Source organism: Echinops telfairi, unplaced genomic scaffold, assembly GCF_000313985.2.
Source record: "Echinops telfairi isolate 266 unplaced genomic scaffold, ASM31398v2 ScPeMD7_6;HRSCAF=24_1, whole genome shotgun sequence".
NCBI lineage: Eukaryota > Metazoa > Chordata > Mammalia > Afrosoricida > Tenrecidae > Echinops > Echinops telfairi.
The window spans coordinates 3,965,619-3,986,668 of record NW_022103903.1 but is presented as its reverse complement, the minus strand read 5'-3'; the positions used below and the strand labels follow the sequence as shown (position 1 = coordinate 3,986,668).

The following is a 21,050-nucleotide window of genomic DNA, read 5'->3' as shown; positions in this document are numbered from 1 at the left end:
GTGGGCTTGGGCAGCATTGGGTTGGGATGTTTTCTTGATGCACACTTAATCTTTACATAAAACTCTCTCTTATACATGATTGCTGTGGATTTGTTTCTCTAAAGTACCCAGACTAGTAGAGCCTTGATTTGGGTTTCAGTAATCCTCTCAGTTACATTGCCCTTGATCAACCAGGCCTCTTATACCCTTGTCACTACTGATTTTGGATCAGTTGTTGTTCGCTTGTTCCTGGGTTTGTTAACACCACTTCCTTTCCCCCACCTACCCCTTTCCCATGTCCCCCCTGGAAACATTGGTCCTGTTGTTTTCTCCTCTAGATTGTTTATCCCTCCTTTCTGATTAGGTAGCCCTGAAGAGATAGTAATATGCACAACATCAAGACAGAGGAACACAAAGCAACAAAAGAAAACAAAACAATAACAAATCAATGACAAAAAAAGAGAAAATCCTGTACATAGTCAAGGTCTGTTTGTTGACATTTAGGAGTGTTTTCTGGTTAAGTCTGATGGAGAGCCACACCGTGCCCCCAAAGACTATTTTGGGTATTCCCTGGGGACTTCCTTTCTCTGCTCCCCTTCCTGTACTGTTGCACACTCTTAGTTTTTTCATTTAGTGTGGTGGGGTCAGATTAGGTCCAATTCCCACACTGTCTCCAGTGTTGTCCCCTGTGGGGCTTTGGGTCAGTGAGGGATGTCATGTCTTGTAGTGGGGCTGGCCATATGGTCTTCTCTGTGGATTGGCTGCTCTGAGCAGGGATATAGTCCTCAAGGCTTGGTGGTCTAGGATGTGCTCCACTCTCTCTTCCTCCCCCTTCAATTGTTCCTGTGTGCTCTGATCAGACATGTCCTGCTCCCGGAGCTGTAGCTTCAGTGCTGTCCTCTAAAGTAAATTCTTCTGGAGGGAGGGGCAGCTGTCCATGTATTTGGGTTTGGAGCCAGTGCCTCAGACCTCTCTACTGGTTCCCTGCTTCATGGTGGTATGTTGCATTCACAGCTTAGAACCCCGGGTTTAAGTCTGGTCCCTCTTTCCTTGTGGAGATATAAACAATACTCTCCCCTTGGGTAGATTAGTGCCCTGTTCCCCCACTACCCATTTCTTTTTTTTTCTTCCCCCCACCTCCTCTTTAGTTGGCTACCATATGTATCCCTGGATTTGGTCTGGCCCCTGCTATACAACCTGGACCTCACCCCAGGCATGTTTGTATACAGTAGCTTTTTCTCTATACCCCGTTTGTATTTTTTTTAAAGCTTACATCAGTGGACTCATGCTGTACTTGTTCTTTTGTGCTTGGCTTACTTAGCATAATTTCCTCCAGTTCTTCCCATGAAACTATGTGTTCCATGCGTTCATTACTGCTTTTTAGCGATGCATTGTATGTATGTACCACAGTTTTTTAATCCATTCATCTGTTGATGGAAATTTGGGTTTCCAATTCCTTGCAATTGTGAACTCTGCCGCAATGAACATTGGAGCGCAGATGTCTGGCCATGGTTTGTTTCTCACCTCTTCTGGGTATATGTCCAGTAGGGGGATTGCTAGGTCATATGGTAACTCAAAATCCATCTGTTTTAGATTTCGCCAAATCTATTTCCATAGTGGCTGTACATACCTACAGGTCCACCAGCAGTAGACGAGCATCCTATCTCACCACAGCCCCTCCAAAATTTGTTACTCTCTGACTTTTTGAATTGGGCTATCCTTGAGGGTGTTGGGTGGTATCTCATTTTTGTTTTAATTTGCATTTCTCTTAGGGGTAATGATGGGGAACATTTTCTCTTATGTTTATTGGCCATTCAGATTTCTGCTATTGTGAAACTTCTATTCAGGTCCTTTGCCCACCTCCTCAGTGGGAAACTAGTTTTTTTCTTTTTGGAAGCTAGCAGAGGATTGTCTGCTGTGTCATTGCTAAAGATGTTTTTCCAGTCCATGGTTTCTCTTATTACTCTCTTGGTGAATTCTTTCAATGCACACAGGTGTTTTATCTTTAGTATATCCCACTTGTCAATTTGTGACTCATCTGTATTTGTGTCCTTCCCTATTTCCCATAGCCTATGTATTCCCTGCCCCAAAGTTCTCAGGTGGTTCCCAATTCCCTCGTTGATGGCCTTAATTGTTTTGGGTTTTACCTCAAGGTCTGTAATACACCTTGAGTTTATTCTTGTGCCTGGAGTGAGATAAAGGTGTTGCTTCACTTTTCTGCAGGTAGATATCTATTTTTTTCTAGCACCACTTGTTGAAGAGGGCATCTGTTTCCCATTTGATATTTTTTGGGCCCTTATCAAAGATCAGTTATCTGTATGCTGTTGATTTTATTTCTGGGTTTTCAGTTCTTTTCCATTGGTCTGCATATCTGTCATTATACTAATACCATGCGATTTTGACCACTGTGACTGTATAATATATGCTAAAGTCAAGTAAAGCAAGCATTGCCACTGTGTCCTTCTTGAGGAGTTTTCTGCTAATTTTGGTCTTCTTCTCTCTCCATATGAAGTTTTTCCATTTCTTTGAAGAAAGATGAGGGTAATTGTATTGGGATTGCATTAAACTCATATAGTGCCTTGGGCAGAACTGACATCTTTACTATATTCTGTCTTCTAATCCACGAACATGGGATATTATTTCATTTGTAGAAATCACTCTTGTCATAGTGTTCTGTAGTTTACCTCATATATCTTTTGTTGTTTTCATCAGGTGTATCCCTAGATATTTCAATTTGTGCTTGGTTATTGTGAAAGGCACCACAATTTTGATCTCCTCTTCTGTGCTGTTTCCTTATGTGTATAGTCGTATGATAGAATTCTGTTTGTTGATCTTGTATCCTGCCACGCTGCCATATTCCTCTATTGCTTCCAGTTTTCCCCTTGTGGAGCTTTTGGGATTATCCATATACAAAATCATGTCATCCGCAAATAATGATAGTTTCAACTCTTCCTTCCCCAAGCGAATACCTTTGCCTTATGCAGTTAGCTAAAACCTTCAGTATGATGTTAAATAAGAGTGGGGAGATGGGGCATCCTTGTCTAGTCCCCTTTTTCAGTGGAATTGTTTTCTTCTTTTTTCCATTGACTACCACATTGGCTGTTGATTTTTCATGTATAACTTGTCTTATCTTGAGGAATTTTCCTTATATTTTTAAGGGTTTTAAACAGGAATTGGTGTTGGATGGAGTCGAATGCTTTTCCTGCATCCATCGATATTATCATGTGATTCTTATAGTTTTTCATGTCAATGTGGTGAATGATACTAATGGTCTTCCATATGTTGAACCATCCCTGCATCCCTGGTATGAATCTCACTAGGTTATGGAGAATTCTTTGTTTTATATACTTTTGTATTCTATTGGCCAGTATTTTGTTAAGGACTTTTGCATTGATGTTCATTAAAGATATTGTTCTGTAGTTCTCGATTCTTGTGGGATTCCCTACCTGGTTTCAGTATCAGAGTTATACTAGCTTCATTGAAGGAGTTTGGGAGTTTGCCGTCTTTGTCTATGTTCTGGAAGAGTTTGTGTAGGATTGGTGTCAGTTCTTCCACGAATGCTTGGTAGAATTCTCCTGTGAAGCCATCTGGTCCAGGAGACTTTTTTTGTTGGTAATCCCTTGATAACCTTATCTATTTCTTCTATTGCTAAGGGTCTGTGGAGAGTCTTGGTTTCCATCAGGGATAGTCTAGAGAGGGATTGCTTTTCCAAGAAATTTTCCATATCTTCCTAGTTGTTGAATTCATTGGAATACAGTCCTTCGTAGTACTGTGTAATTATCCTTTTGACTTTATTCGAGTCTGTTGTAATGTGCCCTGTTTCAACCCTCATCCTTGCTATTGAAATTTGTCCCCTCCTCTCTTTGGTTAGTCTGCCAGTGGTTTGTTGAGTCTGTTTATCCTTTCAAAGAACCAATTTTTGGCAGCATTTTTTCCATAATTTTCTTATTTGCCCTCTCCTGAGCCTCAGCCCTGATTTTCATGATTTCTTTTCCTTTGCTATTAGTAGAATTGTCTTGTTGACTCTGATGCTTCACACTTTCAAGAACAAAAACTAAAATTTAGGTAGCCTAAAGCACAAGACCTGGCTCACTAAAGGCAAAAAGTAAATTTTGTGAAAAATGCATGATTAGTAACATAATGCTAGATGAATTCTCCCACTTAGGTTCTTTAAAATAAAGGAGCGATAGATTTATTATTAATATTAGGCAGACATATCAGAACATTGTCTGAGAGACCAGAATAAATGACTTTTGACCTGTCCTATACCCAAGCTGGTCTGATTTTTCTTTCACTTGGAGTCTGTTCCTTTCAGGAGACTGACAATATTGATAACACAATCCTTGAAGAAAAACAGCCCATTGGGTTTTCTGGAACATCATTGGAATTAAACAAACAAACAAACAAAACAAAACTTTTATAAACAGTTTTTGTGAATTTATGCAAACCCCATAATTTAAGTGGAACAACCGGGGTCAAATGGCTTTGTGGGCTAACTTAAGTTCTAGGAAAAACAGTTAAAATATAGATATTGACAATATTAAGCCAAATATTTGAAAATAATATATAAATGTGAACAGTAAGTATAATAAGGTGCTTATCCACATATTAATAATACCAGTAACAACAACATTCTGTATACACTTCAGGTTGTATGAGAACGAGGACACTAAAACTTGTATGAACACTGGTACCTTCATCAATTAAGACACAAACTGCCTTTTTGGGATTTAATAGGAAGTCTCACCATTATTCTACTTTCTAAGTCACAGCTTAAATCTCAGTAACTACTGTAGTCACAGTTTTTATGAATTTGTTAAATAGAAGCTTTTAATTTGAGAGTCATGATACCTGAACCTGTCTCAGAAATTCAGGGGCAGTTCTATCCTCTCCTACAGGGTCACTATGAGTCAGTATTGACTCGATGGCAAAGTTTGGTTGTGGTTTTTGAGTGTTTTACTTTCTCTGGTCTAGAATGAAAGACAGTGAAATGTTTTAAAAATTTTACAATATTAGATCAGTTTTAATAGATCATTCATAAGATGGCATAAAGACTGGCCGATCTTTAAATGCGAAATGCCACACAGGTGCTACTTAAATAGGAATGAGTTGATAGTCTTTAAAATAGATTCCGTTAGATAAACTAAAACCTTACATTTTGGCATGTTTATAAAAACCCATTTTTAACAGCTTTGTGTGAGGCATTGTGCTGTGTGATAGCAAAGCAAAGTTGTGTAGGATAGGCATTTCTCCCCACAAGTGTTGTAGTGTGCGAGTTTAACACGTATAGATACTTGTGTATACAATTCAGTGGGAGAGCGATGAAAGCATAAAGTGCTCAGATAAGGAGGTGAGAGTATACTACAAAGCAAATTCACTTGAATTGCCTTCCTTAAAATTATGCCCCGTAAAATAAGGAATGTGTATTTAAGAGTGTGGAATGAATCCAAGAATATAATAGTTAAGACATTAAATCTTCTTTAAAATTGGTAATGAAAATATCCTATAATTTTCACAGCCTTTCGTGTTAAAGTGAAAGTTTGCATGCAAAAATAGTTCAGTTGCAAAACTTTGTTGTGTAAGAATCTCCACATTGTAAAGAACTGACACTGGTAAAGCTGATTACAAATCATCCCTGATAACATATCAGCATATTTCCTTAAAACAGGAAAACCCAATCTGGACAGGACAGTAGAATATTTTTAGAGGCAATGAGGCTATTCTTGAATAAGCTAAGAGACCCATTTCTAAATGATTCGAGGGACATCATGAGTGTCATTAGTTTCTAGGATCGCAGAAATACAAATGCGTGCTGAATCTTACCTCCCAATCCCACACTAAGTGACCCACCTAGATCATGCAATTGACATCCGATATTGGGCATATTGGTAGTCTACAATTTTGACTACATTAAATAAAAAAGGTAAATGGAATAGAAGGTAGGAAATTTCTTATTAAGCTCAATATATCCAAATCATTATTTCAACAAGTAATCGTCATTCAAAAATTACTGAGGAAATGTTTGTCTTTTTTGGTATTAAGTCTTTGAAATTTGGACTTGCATTTTATATTTGTAGAACATCTCACCTGGAACTAATTACATTTCAAGCGTTTGATATTGTGTGTACCCAGTGGCTACTGTAACAGATAGTACAGGTTGAGATAATGCATTTGACAGATGAGCTGTTTTAAAAGGAGTTGGAATGATCCCATAAACAGATTGAAGGGGGACTATTAAGAAAGGGAAAAGTTCAGTCAACTCAATGTTCAAGATGAGAGAGGAGAATAAACCCCTAGAGATTCTGAGTTTTGTCTAATAGAGTCAAAATCAACTCTTGGCTGATGACTTTTTATTTTTCAATACTTAAAATAGAAACAAATGGATGGATTTCTAAATATAAAAATGGAGAAGTGCCAACTATTTAATTAATTAGGGGGGAGTATGTGGCGACATTTGCCCAAGTTTCTGGCATGACCTGTCCATATTAATTTGGCCATTCTGTTGTAGAACTTAGCATGCATCGAAGTGCGCAGATGGTAACTGAAAGGTCTGTGGTTCCAACCCACCAGTCATGGAGAAAGATGTGGCTGTTTGCTACTATAAAGATTTGCAGTCTTGGAAGTTGTATGAGGCAGTTCTACTCAATTGCATAGGTCACTAACAGTGGAAATTGATTTGAAAATAGTATTTAAATTTTTTTTGCATGAATTTTTTTCAACTGGCTTATTAAAAACAACAACAACAAAGCATAAAACTGATAAAGTGAATCTGGTTTTTTCTAGTGGAAACCTATCAGATGACTTCTCTTTACTGTAATAGCCCTAGACCTTTCTGCATGTGCCAATAACAGATGTTCCTAATTTAGTTGTCCCAAGAAGCTTGCTTATGTGCAGTGACTCATTATGACTTGCATTATTCTTGAATCGACCTCTGCTTGTCAGGGAGGAGAATAAAAGGATTTTTCTTGTATCTTAAAACAATTGACAGCATAGCAGGAGTGTGTACACCGGTGCATGCTTGTCTTGTGCTTCATGCCCTTTTCCTCTGGTGTTGCTTGACTTACTGTCTCTAACTAGAACTTTCTTCAGTATATTATGCTTTTAATGACTGGTTTTTGCACTTACTCACTTTTAATACTTCATTCACTTTGGAATACTAGCGGAAGAATTGCAGTTTGTAAAACTGCATGCCTTTGTGAGCTATCTGTGTGATTGATCCTGTGGGTTTAGTTTTCCTTTTTCTTTCTTATATTCTGTGTCTGCATTGTAGCTGTTCACTATGTACTGACTCGCTGAGCAATTGTGGAATGCTGATGTGTTTTGAATTTATGAGGAGAAGATGAAGTTTAGAGCACACATTATTACCTTTTAGGCATTTCCCATAGAGTTTAGTATAGAGGTTTGTTCTCTACGGGCTGCTTTGCAAATACCTGTATATTGACTGGTGGTGTGATCCAGCTTGACATGATGTCTAGTTGTTCTGAAATATTAGAAATATAGGCATATTTATTACCATTGTTGTTGAAGTGTCCCTAGGAATGCTTGAGAGTAATTCTTCTACCATGCAGTGGACACAACCTCTCTCACATCCAGCTTAACCTTTCTCACATCTAATACTACTCATGAAGAAGATTGTAATTTGTGCATTGTGCTTTTATCAGGTTGCTGTTCCCAATGCAGTTAGTGTAATTTTTCATTTCCTAACAGTCCTCAGGCAATTCTATTTAACATGTTTTCTATTTCAGAACATTCTCCTATTTAAAAAACTTCTTTTGCCTCAGGCCTGACATGCTTTGCTAGCCAGCCCAGTAGTAATTTCTATCGTGCTGACTTCATTCACCTTCACTATTAAGATTCTGTATGAAAAACCTAGGAATAGTCTTCGCTTTGTGTTTATGGCATAGCAAATTCTGGCATGCATTTTACCTTGTGTTTGTTGATTTTACTTTGGGTCACAAAAAATATTTCATTTTTATTAGGGCAGGTCTAGTTTTTATTTTTATTTCAAATTGTTTCATTTTTTTCAGATTATAAACAGTATGTTGATTTTTAATAATAAATAGGATATTAATTTTCCCTGATCACTATAAATCATCTCTTATAAAACTTCCCTGAGCAACATGATTCACATTAGAATAAGATACTCCTTTTCTTTTACTAACCTATGTCTGTACCCATATATTTATATAAATATCTCTGTCTACACACACACACACACACACACACACACACACACACACACACACTCTCACACACTTACATGCATATATATGGGTCCCTGGTGGTGCTGCTTGAAGAAAGCTGAATTGCTAACCACAAGGTCAATGATTCAAACCCATCAGCAGCTCTTCAGGAGAAAGAGTAGGCTGTCTGCTCTTTTTTAATAGACATGTATAGCCTCAGTAAATCTCTGTAAGCTTGCTCTAATTTGGAATCAGCTTGATGGTAGTAGCGTGGTCTGATTAGAGATAGATAGCTGGTAGCAAATTTCTTCTTAAGGTCTTATCTTAAACTGAGAATAAATAAATTCTTTGAATTACCTTCTAGTCTTCGAACAGGTGCTTCAAAAAGATTATGGACAAATGGAATTAAAAGATCATGAAATTTTTCATGAACTTTTGGAAGCATCCCCCACACCCCATGCTGCGCACATGGTGTTGTTTTAAGAGCTGTTTTGTCCATTCTGATTGACAGTGACCCTGCATGCAACTGAACAAAACACTGCCGCTCCAGCCTCACAATCATTGCTGTGCTTGAGTCCATTATTGCAGCCACGGTGTTTTTTCTTCTGGCAGGCCATGGTGGAAGAACATGGCGAGGCACCATGTCTGACCTCTGAGTAGGCAAATGGACGGAGTCTCCAACTCGACATCTGCCCGAGGATGATATGTCTGAGGCACAGGTCAGACACATCTCCAGCCTCCAACATCCTCTACCCTCTTGTAAGACCACACTTCCTTACCTGTACACTCTACTTCTCTGCTAGATTTGCTAGCCATTTGCAGTGGCCACACAGAGCTCACAGACAGTACTCCTGATTATGAGGTTTATTAGAGGTGTTAAGGGGTTGCACTCAGGCAAGACCAGAAAATATTAATGATACTGCCCTTTCTCTATAGTACCTGCTCACAGCTATGTCAGTTGACATGTGTCTTTGGCCCTTGCTCTGCCAGCCACATGGTCCCTTGGTCTCTGAGCTACAAAGCAATTTTCATGCTGGCTAATGCCCAAAGGATATCCTCCTCTGCAAGTCAGCCTTCTGTCTAAAGGCCTTCAACTTTAATTTGTTTTGAAGCCTATTGCTCTATCTGTTGGTCTCGGTGCATCCCCGAGGCTCTGTCTCATGCTCTCAGAACTGTGGCCTCTAATTCTTCTGTGTGCCTCTGCCACTTCAGGCAACGATGACAAATGTGCCCTGATAGTAGCTCTTCTTAATGGATAATGGTGGGCCTATCTGTTCTTGCTTCTGCTATGGCTTACTCATATACCCAGCAGAATGGCAAAGCTGACCAATCCCTGAGTTAGAAGCTTCTACATTTACCTACATGGTCTCACTCAGTTACTGGAGAAGCAAGAAGTATGGATAGAAGAGGCACTTCAAGCAATTTCACTTCTGGTCAAGGAAGTGGCTCACATTAGAGAAATTGTTCAAATCCAAAGGTCAGATGTTAAGCTGGAGGGTTTTCCTGGCTTGTGTAGCCATTGGGGCTGAAGAACAGGAAGCAGGAGTGGAAGCAAGAAGACAAAGCAGGAAGACGATGGTTGGTGGATGCAGAGGTGCATGAGACCAAGGTCAGCAATTCAGATGTCAGCCTCTGATGGCTCCCAGGTCCAGCAGGCAATAGTGTGGGCTTGTGGCTCAAGTCCCAGAACTATAAGTTGCTGAGTCAAATGTAGGATTTAGTCCAATAAGAAGTACGGGATTTTTCCATAGTATCTACTTACGTACATGAAGTGGGTATATCCTCAAGGTTGTGTGACCTGAGTAGGAGGCTTCACTCTCTCCTGATATTCCCACAACTGTTTGGCTTCTCATCGGAGAACCCATCATGGAGTTGTTTATATTATGTTAGGTCACATCATGGAGGAGACCTCGGCTGCCAAACTGAGAATCCTGGCCAAGTTGACACAAAACCTAACAATTATTCTGGGTTCTTCATACAAACATGAGAGATACTCAGGATTTCCCTCTCCCTGGGGAAAGACATCATCAGAAGGGGACAGGAAGAATACTTCTTCTTTTGGATATAGTTTGCATTTAATATTTCATTGCTGTCTCTCTCAAATTCCACCTGTGTTGACATTTGGTATTTTATCATTGTTTTTTCTCAAGTGGAGTGGAAAAACTTAAAACTGAATTTGCACTTTTGCTGAGACTCTATCATACAGTGATTCACTGTAGATCTGAATGGCTTAAAAAAGTTGAACTTTTTTTTTTTAGGCCTAGGTTTAGGGTTAGAGTTAGGGTTAGAATTAGGCTTAGGGTTAGGGTTAGGCCTAGGGTTAGGTTTAGCCCTAGGGTTAGGTTTAGCCCTAGGGTTAGGGTTAGGCCTAGGGTTAGGGTTAGGATTAGGATTAGGTTTAGGGTTAGGCCTAGGGTTAGGGTTAGTGTTAGGGTTATGCCTAGGGTTAGGGTGAGGTTTAGGGTTAGGGTTAGGCCTAGGGTTAGGGTTAGAGTTAGGGTTAGGTTAGGGTTAGACCTAGGGTTAGGGTTAGTGTTAAGGTTATGCCTAGGGTTAGGGTTAGGTTTAGGTTAGGGTTTGGGTTAGGGTTAGAGTTAGGGTTAGGTTAGAGTTAGGCCTTGGGTTAGAGTTAAGGTTAGTCTAGGGTTAGGCCTAGGGTTAAGTTTAGGGTAAGAGTTAGGGTTAGGATTAGGGTTAGGTTTAGGGTTAGGGTTAGTGTTAGGCCTAGGCTTAGGGTTAGGGTTAGGGTTAGGCCTAGGGTTAGGTTTAGAGTTAGGGTTAGGTCTAGGGTTATGGTTAGGGTTAGAATTAGGGTTAGGCCCAAGGTTAGGGTTCGGCTTAGGCTTAGGGTTAAGGTTAGGCCTAGGGTTAGGGTTAGGGTTAGGTTGAGGTTAGGCCTCAAGTTGAACATTTTTTGAGCTAAGTATTTCTCAAGCCTATAACCACTACTAATTTAAAAATTATTAACAATTTTGCATCAAGGAAAAGTTTAGGCTTTAACATTTTATGACATCAAACATATTTTATATGAATATTGCTACCTTAATGCTATTTATCAATACCTTGTAGTCTTATTTTATGTAGGCTTACTTTTTGATATGCTTCAATTATAACTTAGGAAACTTAAAATTTGGATAAGCCACAAATTGAGTAGGTACTTTTGACCTTAGTGGCTTCTGTGCCTCCTTTTCAAGCCTTTAGATCTTCACATTTTTAACTTTAAAATGTAATGACTGTGTGTGTGTGTGTGTGTGTGTGTGTGTCTGTGTGTGTGTGTGCGTGCGCGCTCTGTGTCACGTGTGTGTGTGTGTGTGTGTGTGTGTCTGTGTGTGTGTGTGTGCGTGCGCGCTCTGTGTCACTCTCCCTGTTTCCGCATGTGCATGATCTTGGGCTGAACATTTAAGGACCTGGACCTGAGTCCAAAACTGACTGGTCACTCTAAGGGATGATTCCTTTAAGACTGTTTTTCTTTTTAGTTCTTAGGTATAGTGATGGATTCTTTTGGTAACATCAGCTTTTTGATTTTCACCAATTGTGTTAATACAATGGAAAGCAATTTTAATGTTCTAATGCTGTATGAGACAAGTGATGGGTTAGTAGATCAAATACCTTTGATAATGAGAGTGTCAAGATTTCATTTGCTGGTGTTGCTAGGTGCTGTCCAGTCAGCTCCAACTCATAGGGACCCAGTGTACAACAGAGCAAAACACTGCCTGGTCCTGTACCACCTTTACAACTGTCCTTGTGTTTGAATCCATCGCGGTAGCCACTGCATCAATCCATCTTGTGGAAGGTCTTCCTCTATTTTGCTGTCCCCCTACTTTGCCATGCATGATGTCCTTAAAATAGAGTTGGCATTTAAAATCACATACACCCCCCCCCCCCAAGTACAACATTGTTATTTAAATAACAAAAGCCCCATTTTCTTTTTTTAATTAAATTAACTTAATTAAAAATCATTTTATTGGGAGCTCATACGACTTTTATTACAATCCCTACATGGCATCCATTGTGTCAAGCACATTTGTACATATGTTGCCATCATCATTCTCAGAACATTTTATGTTTGAGCCCTTGGTATCAGCTCCTCATTTTTTTCTCGCCCCTTCCCCACCCTCCCTACCTCATGAACCCTTGATAATTTATGTTATTATTATTTTTTCATGTCTTACACTGACCAATGTCTCCCGTCACCCACTTTCTGTTGTCCGTCCTCCTGAGAGGGGGTTATAGGTAGATCATTGTGATTAGTTCCCACTTTCTCTCCCCCCCCTTCCTGCCCCATCCCTCTTACCCTCCTGATATTGCTACTTTCATTATTGATCCTGAGGGGTTTATCTGTCCTGGATTTCCTGTGTTTCCAGCTCCTATCTGTACATGTGTACATGCTCTTATCTAGCTGGATTTCTAAGGTAGAACTGGGGTCATGATAGTGGGGGGTGGGGGGGAGCATTAAAGAACTAGAGGAAAGTTGTAAGTTTCATCGATGCTGTACTGCACCTTTACTGACTCCTCTTTTCTTTGTGACCCTTCTGTAAGGGGGTGCTCAATTGTCTACATAGGGGGAAAGCTCCATTTTCATAGGGTTTTTTTTTTTTTTTTTACGTATTCTAAGTTGTACAAGAACTCCAAAGCAGACCCACTGCCCTTGAGTAGATTCTGATTGTAGAGTCCATATAGGACAGAGTAGAACTGTCTCACAGGGTTTCCAAGAAGCGACGAGGAAGGCATTGAACTGTTAACCACAGGGTTGCTGGCTCAAATCCATCAGTGACTCTCAATAAAAAAGAAAAGGCTGTCTGCCTCCATGAAGAATTCTAGCCTTGGAAACCCTATATGATTTGAAATCCACTAGATGACAATGGGTTTGGAGTCTTCAAGGAGCCTGAGGAAAGGGAAGTCGAACTCCACTCCACAGGAAGCCATAATGCCTCTTTTCAGCCCTGCTGGCAGACATGTCTCTCTCTGGTTCTTTGACTCAGACTTGTTCTGTGGGTCTAGAAGCCTACCTCCTACCTTGCCTAATGAGCGAGTTGTGGTACCTCTGCTCTGCCTTATGGTCTTGGTGCCGTGGGGTCTGCTCTTGGTGCTGCCTCTGTTAATTCTGGCAGGGATCTTGCATGGGCACCAACAGTGGCTTTACTTTGCTTATTGTGGAATTCCTCACCCTTCTTTTGAGATGGCTCACTCATTTACCCAGCAGAGTGGGAACAATCATCCAAAACGTGGCACATTATTTATATGCTCCCACGCACTCACTGTGTCGGAATTACAGAGAATATGGATACAATAGCCATGTCAAATAGTTTCACTTCACCACAGATGCATGCTGTGAAATTGTTCTCCCTTGAAACAAAGCCCCTTTTGATTAGTAGCAGAGTACTTAACCACTGCATTGCTAGAGCTCTTGACATACACATGGCGGATGCCATATAGCAATTAAGCATTGTATTAAGAATGTTTTGACAGGACACTAAGACATTTCTATTCACCTTCCTCCTTTTTGAGTCATCAGGAATCTGCAGGATACTTACACTGTTAATTAATAGCAGATTTCTTTGGTTGGTATTCTGATGCTCTGTGTAGTGAGATGTAGCTGAATTGATGTATGTTAGTGAAGTGTAAATAATAGTGTAAGACAAGGAAGCATTTTGTTTCAGAAGCGAGTGCATGGGCCAACATGATTTTTGTAGAATCTTAATAAAAGCTGACTGGTAGTGCGGAGTCCAAGATGTATTTGTTGGTTATTAACACTGAGTTCTCCCCTCACCTTTGTTTCAGCTTGGTTCCACTACTTCTGTTCTGTAATTTTTCATTGATAGTCAGTTAGAGCTAATGTGATAATTGATGATAATAACTTAGTGGAAAAATGGAATTACAATATAATAAAAAATTTCACAATCTTTTGTCAGCACCCTCTAATTTCACTGATGGAGTTTGCAGGCAACCCTTAAGTCAGCCCTCTTAGCATATATGAGCACTTCAGTTGTGAATGGGAAGAATAAGAAAAAAGCAACTCACCCATATGTATTACGTGTCCTTAAGAAAAGATAGAAATAAAACAAACAAGACACAATTTGATTTTTAAAGCCAAAACATAAACTACACGGTTCTGAGTTAGAGATCACTCCCTTCTAATTATTCTTTCCCAGTAAGTATGCCAATAACAACTTTGTAGGAATTCACTCAAAGGGAGTGAGTTTTTAAAATTTTTTTTTTTTAGGAAGTATACTAAGCAGAAGAAAACAGGGAGGGAAATTTCTCCAATAATTAGCCATAGACCAAGGTGGAGCCTAAAAAGAGGAAAGAAGGGAAAAAAGTATATATAGGCAAATATATAAATATATGTCCATTTGTTTATAGATGAGGGGTTACCCACCCAAAAAAACAAAAATTTTTTCCCAAGGTTGTGTATTTAAATTTTTTTTTTTTGCAAAATGACCTTATCGCCTTCAAAGCACTCTTCATTACACTTAATACATTTGTCAAATCTGTGATTCCGTTCTTGGAAACATTTTCAAACTCATCTGTTTGGATGGCTGACAGCATTTCCCTCATTTTTTATTCACCTTTTCTCCATCTTCAAATTGCTGTACTTTCATGTCCCTCTGCATTTGTGGAAACAGAAAGAAGTCACACAGAGCAAGGTCAGGCGAGTAAGGTGTGTGGGGCAAGAGATTCATGCTGTTTTGTTGCCCTAAACTGGCAGACTGAGATAGCTGTGTAAGCAGGTGAATTGTCTGGTGGCAAAACCAGTCCCCCGTCTGCCACAAATCAAGCCTTTTCCTTACATATTTTTACGCTTTGTTTTCGGAATCCCTAAATAGAAAGATTTATTAAGTCTGACCTGGTGGAAAGAGCTCCAAATGAGTCATCATTTTCATCCTTTCAGGAAGTTGACGAATGTCCAGAACAAGGTTTGTCATCAATCAACATTTCACCTTTTCTGAAACGAGAAAACCACTGGTGCACTTGAGTTTTTCTTGTAGTGATGTCCTTGCAAACTGTGTTCAACATCACAACAGTTTCTGCGGCATTTATCCCGAGCAGGAAACAAAATTTCACAGCCACACAGTTTCTCCGAAATCAGCCATCACAAAAACTGAGGTTTGAGCAAACAAAACTGCTTTTACAAAAAAATTCACTATGAACAGAGAGAATCTTCCCAGGCAACACCACTGAGTACACTAACTCAGAACGATTTGCTTCATGCTCACTTAGGGGGGGAATGTGTACTTCAAAAGCTCTGCCAAGCAGAGCTTTTCCCCATTTTTGGTGTGTGTGGGGTACCCCCTCATATGTATTTATTAGCCAATGCAGCAAGGAGGCAGATGAACTTTGGGCTTCTACTTAAATCTTACCTCAATACAAGGATGGTTTGTTCTAATAATGTGGCATTGTATGATTCTCACCTCCCTGGCATGATTGCTAAGACTAAATGTGTGCATAAGCAAATGCAGTAAAGAAAGCAGATGGTGCCTGGCTGTTAAAAGATAGAGTGTCATGAAGCCCTGTGGATAGTGGGTTACAAACTGAGCTGCTAGCCCCATGTTCAGCAGTTCAAAACCACCAGCTGTGCTACAGGAGAAAGATGAAGATAGAGGTCTGGTTTTTTAAAGGCTTGTAGTTAAACAAGCAACCATCTCGCAGGGAAGCAACAAAGCGAACACGGATGAAGCACACCATCCTGTGTGATCATGAGGTGTCGATGGGAAGAGTTATCAGAAATTCAAAAACAAGAAACAAAATCATTATGAAGGGGATGTAGTGGAGATCCAAAACCCACCTATAAAATAACTGAATAGTTCTTTTCAGAAGGGCCACAAGGAAGGAAGGGATTGTAAGTCCAGGGGGTGGTATAGTACTGATTAACCATATAACTATGCCCTAGTTCTTTAATATTTCCTCCCCTGAATAGTATGGTTTATATTTGTTTTACCTCATTAATCATGTTAGATTTGTGTGTGCTCATTTGTAAATTTAAGGTCATTCAGTACATGTAGGCTGAGATAGATAACCCTTCAGAAACAGTAACAGGAATAATGATTCCCTGAGGGTTGGGGAAGCAAGGGAGCAGGAAGGGGGAAATAGGGAGTGGAGGGCATTGATGACTCTATAACCCCACTCGATGGGCTTGAACGACAGAATTTTATGTGAATGGATATATTGGATTGTGTAAGATGTGGCACACATCTCCTATTACAGGAGAAATAAAAGGTTCCTGGGGTGGGGTAGGATGGGGGAGAGAGGAGAAAAAGAGGAAACTCAAGGAGTTCAAGAAGAAGTAAAATGTTTTGAAACTGATTGTGGAAGCACTTGTATAGTACTGCTTGATGTGATTGAACTATGGCATGTTGTGATATCTGCAAGAGCTCCCACTAAAATGATAAATGAAAAAAAAATTTAAAAGACAAAACAAAACAAAGCAAAAGAATTACCATATATACTCATGCATAAACCTAGTTTTTGAGCACATTTTAAATGCAGGTTTTTGTGATAAAAATTAGGAGCTTCTGCTGATATTCAGGTGAACTTATACTTGAGTATATACGGTACTTTTAGATATAAGAAAGCTGAAGCCATGGATGCGATTTTGCTTGTTCTAACATACAATGTAAGTATAGACAGGAGCCCTGGTGGCACAGTGGCTTAAACATTGGGCTGCTAACTGTACGATTGGCAGTTTCAATCCCACAGCTGCTCTGAGGGAGAAAGATAAAGCTATCGATTCCTTTAAAGATGTACAGTCTCATGAACCCTAAGGAGCAGTGGTACTTGTGTTGTATTTTGTTACGAGGCAGGATTAGCTCCATGGATTTGCATTTGGAAGAATGCTTTTGATTGACATTGTATCATATTCTGAGTTATTATTGTTCGCTCCCTGTGGTCAGCCCTGACTCATGGCAACAACATGCACAATGGGATATTTTGAGCCATAGGGTTTTCATTGCCAGGCCTTTCTTCTTAGTCATTTTCAGTGTGCAAACTCTGCTAAAGCTGTGCAACACCATAGCCACATAGAAGTCTCCACTGACGGACAAAGTTGAACTTAATTCATTGGCAGGAAATGGAAACCTAAGGGGCGATTTCTATTATTAAGACACCAATCACACTTGGAGTAGTAGGCCGAGGAGGCAAGGATTTGCTGATTGAATTGACAGCCTACTTTTTTTCTCATTAAGAGCTTCACTTTCACTTGCCTATTCCTGTTACATATGTGGTTACCTGTAATCAGCTTGCATGCCCCTGCATGTATCTAAGTGGTGATTGGAGATAGATTCCCTCTCTTTGCGCAGACTGGCTGCTGAGATCGTGGCTGTCCCAGAGTGCCTTTCATCTGAGAAGTTCAAGGTACTTTGTAGAACTTCTGCAGCACAGACTGCACAGCTCGCAGCACATTTGTGAGTGATGGCTGCCATCAGGAAGAAACTGGTGATTGTTGGTGATGGAGCTTGTGGGCAAGACCTGCTTGCTCATAGTGTTCAGCAAGGATCACTTCCCCAGGTGTACGTGCCCACCGTGTTTGAGAACTATGTGGCAGATATTGAAGTGGATGGAAAACAGGTGGAGCTGGCTTTGTGGGATCCAGCTGGGCAGGAAGATTATGACCGTCTGAGGCCCCTCTCCTACCCGGACACTGATGTTATACTGATGTGCTTCTCCATCGACAGCACCGATAGTTTAGAAAACATCCCAGAGAAATGGACCCCGGAAGTCAAGCATTTCTGTCCCAATGTGCCCATCATCTTGGTTGGGAGCAAGAAGGATCTTTGGAATGATGAGCACACAAGACTAGCCAAGATGAAGCAGGAGCCGGTCAAGCCCGAAGAAGGCAGGGATATGGCCAACAGGATTGGTGCTTTTGGCAACATGGAGTGTTCCACAAAGACGGCTTGAGGGAGGTGTTTGAGATGGCCACGAGGGCGCCCCTACAGGCAGGCACGGGAAGAAGAAATCTGGGTGCCTTGTCTTGTGAGACCTCGCTGCAAGCACAACCCCATGTGGTTAATTTTGAAGTGCTGTTTATTAATCTGAGTGTATGATTACTGGCCTTTTTCATATATCTATAATTTACCTAAGATTACAAATCAGAAGTCATCTTGCTACCAGCATTTAGAAGCCAGACATGACTATTAATGACGTCCAACCCCTCTGGCCCAGCAGGGCCTCTGACACCGTGCTGACAGCCCTCCTCTGCCCTCCCGCCTGACACACCAGGCGCTAATCCAAGGACTTTCTTAACTTCTTGCTTCTTTCTAGAAAGAGAAAAAGGTGGTAACTTTGTGAATTAGGCTGTAACTACTTTATAACTAACATGTCCTGCCTCTGACCTGTCAGCTGCGAGACCTCTGGTGAGTCCCCACTTCAGAACTCTCCCTCCTAAATGGGTTTCATGGGCATGTCTCTGAAGTGGACCTCCAGCTTTCTGAGCATGTGCTCAGCCAGAAAGGCCCACGTCCATGCAGCTGTGGCAAAGTTGCAGTTCTGTGGTTTCATGTTAGTTACCTTATAGTTACTGTGGAATTAGTGCCACTTAATGTATGTTACCCAAAATAAATATATCTACCCCAGAAAAAAAAAGAGCTTCACTTTCTGCAACCTTCATTCATTCATTTTTTTAACCTTCATTCTTACCATATAGATATGAATACATAGTTCTATTCCCTAGATGGACATTGGACCTCAACTCCAGTACTCCCTCAACACAAGAACACTGTGTTCTAATAATCCGGGATTCTGTGATGCTCACCTTCCTGCCATGATTGCTGAAGACAAAATGTGTGCATAAGCAAATGTGGTGAAGAAAGCTGATGGTGCCCGGCTATCAAAAGTTATAGTGTCTGAGGTCTTGAAGGCTTGAAGATAAACAAGCGGCCATCTAGCTGAGAAGCAACAAAGCACACATGGAAGAAGCACACCAGCCTGTGTGATCATGAGGTGTTTATGTGATCAGGTATCAGGTATCTAAGACCCAGAACAAAATCATACCCAATGTGAATGGGGGCAGGGCTTGGAGTGGAGACCCAATGCCCATTTGTAGACATTTGGACATCCCCTCACAGAGAGGTCACAGGGAAGAGATGAGCCTGTCAGGGTGCAGTATAACACCAATGAAACACACAACTTTCCTCTAGTTCTTTGGTGTTTCCTTACCCCTACTATCATGACCTCAATTCTACCTTACAAATCAAATTAGACCAGAACATGCACACTGCCACAGATAAGAGCCCGCAACATAGGAAATCCAGGATAGATAAACCCCTTAGGGCCAACAAGGAGAATAAAGCTACCAGGAGGATTAGGGGAGGGTCAGCGGAAAAAGGGTGAATCAACACAAGGATCAACCTATACCCCCCCTCCCCCAAAAGGGGGATGAACAACAGAAATGTGGGTGAGGGATGACAGAGGACAATGTAAGATATGGAAAAAATAATCCGTAACTTATCAAGGGTTCGAGTGAAGGTGGGTGTGGGAGGGAGCGGGAAGAAATCAGGAGCTGATATCAGGGGTAGAGAATGCTTTGAGAATGATGATGGCGGCATATGTGCAAATGTGCTTGACACACTGGTTGAATGTATGGATTGTGATAAGAGATATAAGAGCCCCCAATAAAAGTATTTAATAATAAAAAAAAGACAATTGAAAGAAAAGTTTCACTTTCTTTTCTTTTTTCCACTTCTATTTGTTCCAGCCTTATTTGCATGTTATTTCTAATTTTCTGTGATGCTTACAGTACCCGATATATCACTGCAAATTTGTTGAAAAATCTTACAACTGGTGTTATTATTGTGTGCTTTTTCTTTCCTATTTTACAATTGAACCTACAACTTTGAGTGTCTTAGCTAGAGTGTTGCGATTTTTCTGTGAGAGTTGAACTTAGCCTAAATCTTTACATTGTGCCAACCATTCTATTTTAAAACAAACAGAGCCATTCTACTCATCATATGAGCATTCCTGTAGACTTTGCATTGCTTGCTTCAAAGCACATTCCAGTGTCTCAGGATTTTTGGCTGAGAGGCAGGATTAACAGGATTTCACAACTGAATCATGATTTAGGCTTACAGTTAGAAAGCATTCATCATGATACCTGACTTTCCTTAAACTATGTGAAATCATTTAGCACCCATTCCTTGAACATCTGCACATTCACAGAAAGAAATGCCTTCTTAAAAACCTGTTAGAGAAAATTAATGTCAGGAAATATATGTGAGTAAACTGTAGAAGTTATCATGCAGGGGAGTTTTGTACATTTTCAAAGTAGGGACAAGTGCACATAATGCACTTTATGATGAGATTAGGATTTAATTTCAGGTCTACCTTGAGAGTTATTATTGTTATTATTTTTTTTTGTGCCAAGCTTTTTTACAGGTAAAATGACGTAAGTTATATTTACATCTCAGGATTGTATTGAGGATAAACTTTTGTGAGCGGATGCATGTGAGGCATGCAACATGTTTCCTGGAAAACACTAAATACTGAAGTAAATAATATCCATTGTTGATATTATTGATGTCACATTTCCTTGAAAACTCAAATCTCACTACCATCAAGTCTATGTTGACTCGTAAAGTCCCAATGGTGCAGGGTAGAACTGGGCCCTTGGGTTTCCAATATTTTAGCTCTTTCCTGGAGTGGAAAGCTTCATCATTCTCCCATATTCTCTTGAAGCTAAGACAAATATCGGTATGAACTAGACAAAAATGAGAAAGCGTGGATTACGAAAAGCAATGTGATATGTGAGAGTTAATTTTTTTTAAAAACATTTTATTAGGGGCTCATACAACTGTTATCGCAATCCATGCACACATCAATTGTGTAAAACACATTTGTACATCATTCTCAAAACATTTTCTCTCCACTTAAACCCCCGACATTAGGTCCTCATTT

At 40.2% G+C, this 21,050-nt stretch overlaps 1 protein-coding gene and 1 pseudogene across 2 annotated transcripts in view; both read left to right on the top strand.

The window, feature by feature from the left end:
* Positions 1–21,050, top strand: part of GBE1 (1,4-alpha-glucan branching enzyme 1) — a 383,033-nt gene that overhangs the window by 16,974 nt on the left and 345,009 nt on the right. The gene's annotated exons all lie outside the window — the stretch shown is intronic.
* On the top strand, positions 17,503–18,138 carry LOC101656908 (annotated as a pseudogene).